We start from the raw sequence: 6,084 nt of genomic DNA, 5'->3' as shown, positions 1-6,084 counted from the left end.
CTTGCCCTTCCGGCTTTCTATTGGCTGGCGAGGAGAGGCCGGGCGCTGATTGGGCCTTTCAAACGCGTGGCGCATCTTACTCCCGGCCAATCCGCGGCCGAGCTTCTGCCCCCGCCCCACCCGAGCCGGGCCGGGCCGCGGGGAGGAGGCGGTGGCGGGGGCGGGAGGTGTCCGCCACCGCGCATGGCTTAGGGCGATGGCCCGGTGGAACCGGCTACCGGTTGCGTTCCCGTTAATCGGCAGCGCCACTCGAGAACTCTGTGGAATTATGGGATTCCTCCGTTGTGCACCTGCACCTGAGATGACTGGGTGACTTGCTGGGGGGCGGGGGTCTCGCGTCAGTGTGAGGACCGCTCTCACCCAGATGTTACCTGGCCAGTTTCCTCCCCTGGCCCCCCTCCGGGCCCGACGCAGTTACGACCCCGGGGCGGGGGAGGGAGGGTGCCCAAGAAAGACACCACCAAATTACCAATGCAAAAGGAGGAGGAAAATGACCATACGTTTAGGAAGAAATGCCATAAATGTTATAGAGTCCATATAGAAAATAAAATATTTTTATTGGAGCACCCGAACACATAAAGCAAATATTAACAGACCTGAAGGGAGAAAGACACAGCAGTACAATAATAGAGGACTTTAATATTCCACTCACATCAATGCATATACCATCCAGACGCAAATCAATAAGGAAACATTGGCCTGCGTGAAGTGTTAGATCAGAAGGATTTGGATACATACAAACAAAACATTCCGTCCAAAAGCAACAATACACATTCTTCTCAAGTGCCCCTGGACCATTCTCTAGGACAGATGGTGTGTTAGGGCACAAAACTAGTCTTAATAAATTCAAGAAGATTGAAATCATCAAGCATCTTTTCTTAATCACTGAAACTAGTAATCGATCACATGAAGAACACTGGAATATTCATAACGTTGAGCACCATTAGGTCCCTTGGATGGACTCTTTACCTCCTCTCAGCCTGCACCCCAATCCTATCAGGCCATTGGGTAGATATTACGGGAGAAGTAGGGGGTGAGAACGGTGGGGCGCGTGGAGTGTAAGCGTCCAGGGAATATATCGTGAAGGGCACAGAGATGTGCTGCCTGGATCTGCCTTCAAGATGCCCGGGCTGCTGGAGGGCTGTCCACAGGTGCTTTCAGCTGGCAGCCTCTTCAGGAATCGCCTCGGTTGCAGAGAGCCCACGATCCATGGTGTGCAGCCCCAGGGTGGCCTAAATCCGCTGAGAACTCTGGGGGGGGGGGGGGGGAATATGAGGGCTGGGCCTCCATGTCAAGCGGAGGGCAGCCCTGATGATTCATTCCAGCTCCTGAGCTCTCCATGGGATCAGTGGAGGCAACGTGTCCCCTCTTGATTTGTCCCCTCCCTTCCACAGGTGTCAATGGTGAGGGCACCTCCTAACAAACACCCTGCACTCTAACTCGGTCTTCCAGTGTGATCTCTGGAGGACCTTGATGCAAGTGGCCACTGAATCTACACATTCAGTTTCTCACTTTTCTGACTTTCACAACTAGGCTACGTTTTCTCCCTCTCCCTCCCTTGGGAGTGTTCAGAAATTTAACATGCTGTTGCTTCAACTCTATGTTTCCACGCAAGTTAGTTTCAAACATTTAACTTACCACATGCAGAGATTCGAGACCTCAAAATTGGGCTTTCCCAGAGCTTGGTGCCCACTCCTAGGAAACCACTCCCGGGTTCCAGGGCTACCCTCCCTCGCTTCACTGACTGTCCAAGGATCTGCCTCCGACCCAGGGATTCCTGGACAGCTTCAGGGGAACAATTTCTCAATCTCAAGTTTATGTCTTTAATTGAAGTTCCTCAAACAGACTCACGTTGGCCAATCCTCTCTGACCCAGCCAAAGCCGATGCCTGACTCTTATCCTTCTGGCCACGTGGTCATCCAGTCCTCTCGGACTGAATTTTTCCCATCCTGTGGTCCAAAGTGGTGGCCCAACTAAGGAAGGAGCCCTGCAAGATGCTTCTGATTTGACACCATTCTGTACAAACAACCTGCCCCACTGTAGCAGCCTATACACGTGACCTCAGGACCCCAGAGCTGCCGTGCAAACTCCTTCCACAACACTCCCAAATAACAGGGAGGGTCGCAACGTCAGTCTGCAATTTCTCTGGCAGTGGAAGGGGCTGGGAACAGCACCCAGGATCTCACAGAGTTTCCATAGCGGCAGAGAGGAAGGCATGCTCAGCCCTGCAGCCCTATTTCCGCCTCTGGCTGCACCTACACAGCGCCCTCTGCTGGCCTTGACAGAATTTTCAACCCTGGAAGTGTTTAAAATTATGGGCATAGGACAGGGAAGGAAACAATCAACAAAGTTAAAAGGCAACTGACAGAATGGGAGAAGATATTTGCAAATGGCATATTGGATAAAGGGTTAGTATCCAAAATCTATAAAAAAAACTTAGCAAACTCAACACCCCAAGACCAAATTATCCTGTGGGGAAATGGGCAGAAAACATGAATAGACGCTTTTCCAAAGAAGCCATCCAGATGGCTAACAGACACATGAAAAGATGCTCAGCATCACTCAGCATCAGGGAAATACAAATCAAAATCACGATGAGATACCACCTGACACCCATCAGAATGGCTAACTAACAACTCAGGAAACAACAGATGTTGGCGAGGATGTAGAGAAAGGGGAACACTTTTGCACTGTTGGTGGGAATGCAAACTGGTATAGCCACTCTGGGAGACAGTATGGAAGTTCCTCAAAAACTTAAAAATAGAACTACCCTACGGCCCAGCAATTACACGACTAGGTATTTATCCAAAGGATACAAAAATGCTGATTCCAAGGGGGCACATGCACCCCAATGTTTATTGCAGTGCTACAAACATTGACAATAGTCTATTTGACTATGGTCAAAGTATGGAAAGAGCCCAAGTGTCCATCAACTGATGAGTGGATAAAGAAGATATGACATATACATACAATGGACTACTCCTCCTCGATGAAATCATGCCATTTGCAACAATGTGGATGGAACTAGAGTGTATCATGCTAATCGAAAGAATCAGTCATAGAAAGACAAATATCATATGGTCTCACTTACATGTGGAAATTTAAGAAACACAGCAGAAGAACATAGGGGAAAGGAAGGAAAAATCAGATGAAAACAGAGAGGGAGGCAAACCATAAGAGACTCTTAACTATAGAGAACAAACTGAGGGTCACTTGAGGGGAGGTGGGTGGGGGATGGGCTACATGGGGAACGGGCATTAAGGAGGGCACTTTTTGGGATGCGCACTGGGTGTCATATGTAAGAGATGAATCACTGGGTTCTACTCCTGAAACCAGGACCACACTGTATGTTCACTAACTTGAACTTAAATAGACAAAATAAAATTATGGGCATAGGGAATAATTGTCACTGGAATTGTTTTATGACTGCTCTCATAAAATACACCCAAATTTTATAAAATGTTTATATAATAGATGGGTGTTTATTCTGCAGCGTTTCCATGGATATAATGTGTTGGAAAGGTGTGGAAATGTCACCACCATCTGTGGTTGGGGAGACACAACTTTGGTTGGTCCCAGAGTTGACATAGCCACTGCTATGTCACAGTGAAAACGTCTTTATGAGATGAATTATCAGCCACAAGCAGCAAAGCCCCATCTGTTAGGCTGCCAAGAAAGGGGGTCACTCCCTTCCATTGGTCTAGAGCTGATGGAAAGAGACTGTCATAGCTGACCATTTGGGTTTCCAAAAGGTGTCCATCGAAGCTCACAAAAGGTGTTTATTCTTTGATTTAATGAGTCTACTTTTTGAAATCTATTTTATTTTATTACAATTTTTTTAAAGTTTATTTATTTTTGAGAGCGAGTGAGCAGGGAAGGGGCAGAGAGGGGGAGAGAATCCCAAGCAGGCCCCACATCGTCAGCGCGGAGCCCTATGTGGGGCTCAGACTAACGAACCGTGAGATCCTGACCCGAGCCGAAACCAAGAGTGGGACGCCTAATTGACCGAGCCACCCAGGCACCCCTGAAATCTCTTTTAAGTACTTAAGCCTCTTGGCAAAGATTTAGGTGTAGGACCTTTAATGAAGCACTGTTTACAAAGTCCAATACTAAAAGGGTGGTTGAATAAATGGCAATACATATGCACTGTATTCCATTCACAACAATCTTGAGACACTGTATTCACTGCCATCTAAAACGTATATGATTTTTTAGTATAAAAGGTTATAAGCCTGTATTATGTATCTGCCCTTAAAACATACATTGTATGTTTTTAGAATTTGACTATGTTTTGTATCAAAATGTTTCCCGTGTTATTTCTAGATGATGGTATTATGGGTTATTTTTAATATCAGTTTTCCTTAGCTGCATTGTCTAGACTGAACAGGTATCCTGCCATTGTGAGCGAACATCACTCACGTAATAGAAAACACAGTCATACGTTTTACCTTGGTGCCACAAAATTAGAGACCACTTAGGCAAATAAGACATGCATGGCTGCAAACATTCCTACATTCTGCTGTCATACAGCTGGACAACATTTTATCAGAATGATACCTCACCTCCCAGCTTTTACCCAGAAGTGTTTTTTTTCCCCAGGAAAAGTAGGGCTCTAGCTCTCTTTGGTGATGGTCCCGTCTCAGCTTTGTGCGGTGGGAAATTGCTTTTTATTCTTCACCTTAGGCTTTTTGCAATACAAGTAGACTTTTAGGGTCATGATTAATGTGTTTTAATGGACTATCCATTTTAAAAATCAATGAAAAGAATTTGTATTAAAAATAGAAGGCAATTAGATTGATTTGGGTGACCTATTTTTAATCAACCCCATTTATGGATCTGAAAACTCTCAGGACATCTTTCTCTGAAGCATTCAAGGGTCAGGTCTTCTGTTATTATGTGTGAATAGTTTTAAAACAGGAGGCACCAGGTTACTTGATAATATGCTAGCTACTTAAAAAAGGACTACTTACCTTAGAAGTGTTCCAGGATTACCTCCCCCTTTCAGAGGCCTTTGCAATTCTGTCTTGGCCCCCATCAACTGCGGTGAGTTTGAAAGGAACAGAAGACATTGTTCTGTTTCTTTGCAAAGTTTCAGTGCATCCAGTCCTTACTTAAAATGAACCTTTACGTTCATTGCATGACCTCTTCTCACAACTCTCTTTATCTTTTGATATTGAACTACCCTCACCATTGCCTGTAAGGTTTTTTCTTGCAGGAGATAAGAACTATTTCTGTGTCTCTCTCATTTATCACAATTGTTCCTTAATGTTGTTATAAAGTGCAGAGAATGTAGGCTTTTTAGGAATTCTCTTTTGTTTTCTCCTCTTCTGAATTTTGAGGTCTTGCTTATATCTTGGGTTTACTATTGCTGAGTGCGGTGTGTGTTTTAGAATTCTTTACAAATTTTCTCAGTTCTGTCATTTTGGAAGTATTTGACAGGAAAAGTAATAACTCCCATTTCAAAACCTACTCCTTTCTGTGGTTCATAAGTAGTGCCTATAGCACACATAGAATTTATTGTGAAAACGTTCATTTGCAGTCATTCCTCTGAAATTAATGATATAATTTGCTAGTAGTCAGAGGAGGAGAAATGACAGAAACCGATGTGTCCTTTATCTGGAACATTCCTTAGTTGTTTGCAGTGTCCTTGAGTCTGCTCATCCCTGAAGGAACTGTATGAACTCCTTATATCCTGAGGGTATCGATGCAAAAATGAACAAACCTTTTAGAATCTCTAAAAGTGAGACAGAGAGTTTTATTCGAGCTCAGGTTAGGACAGCTGCCCAGGAAACAGGCTCTTTGCGGGGAAGAACGTGCTCTGGAGGATGAATAGCTTTCACAGGATTATATACTTTTTGCATCTTGTAAAATCTCAAAAGATTATAGATTAACACATAGGCAGGACTCACGAGTTTCATCGTCAAGGAGTATGCCCCGGGGTAGGAGCATTGATCCGTAGCCCATGGACAAGACGATTTTCCTTCAGGCTGCTCATTCTCAAAGCAGATGCACAGACTTATGGCGGGCCATAAGTCAGGCTTTGGGTTTGAACAAAGTTTACATACAGACATGTCGACTTAGAAA

Source organism: Prionailurus viverrinus, chromosome C1 (genome assembly GCF_022837055.1).
Source record: "Prionailurus viverrinus isolate Anna chromosome C1, UM_Priviv_1.0, whole genome shotgun sequence".
Taxonomy (NCBI): domain Eukaryota; kingdom Metazoa; phylum Chordata; class Mammalia; order Carnivora; family Felidae; genus Prionailurus; species Prionailurus viverrinus.
Note: the sequence above shows the minus strand (reverse complement) of the source record.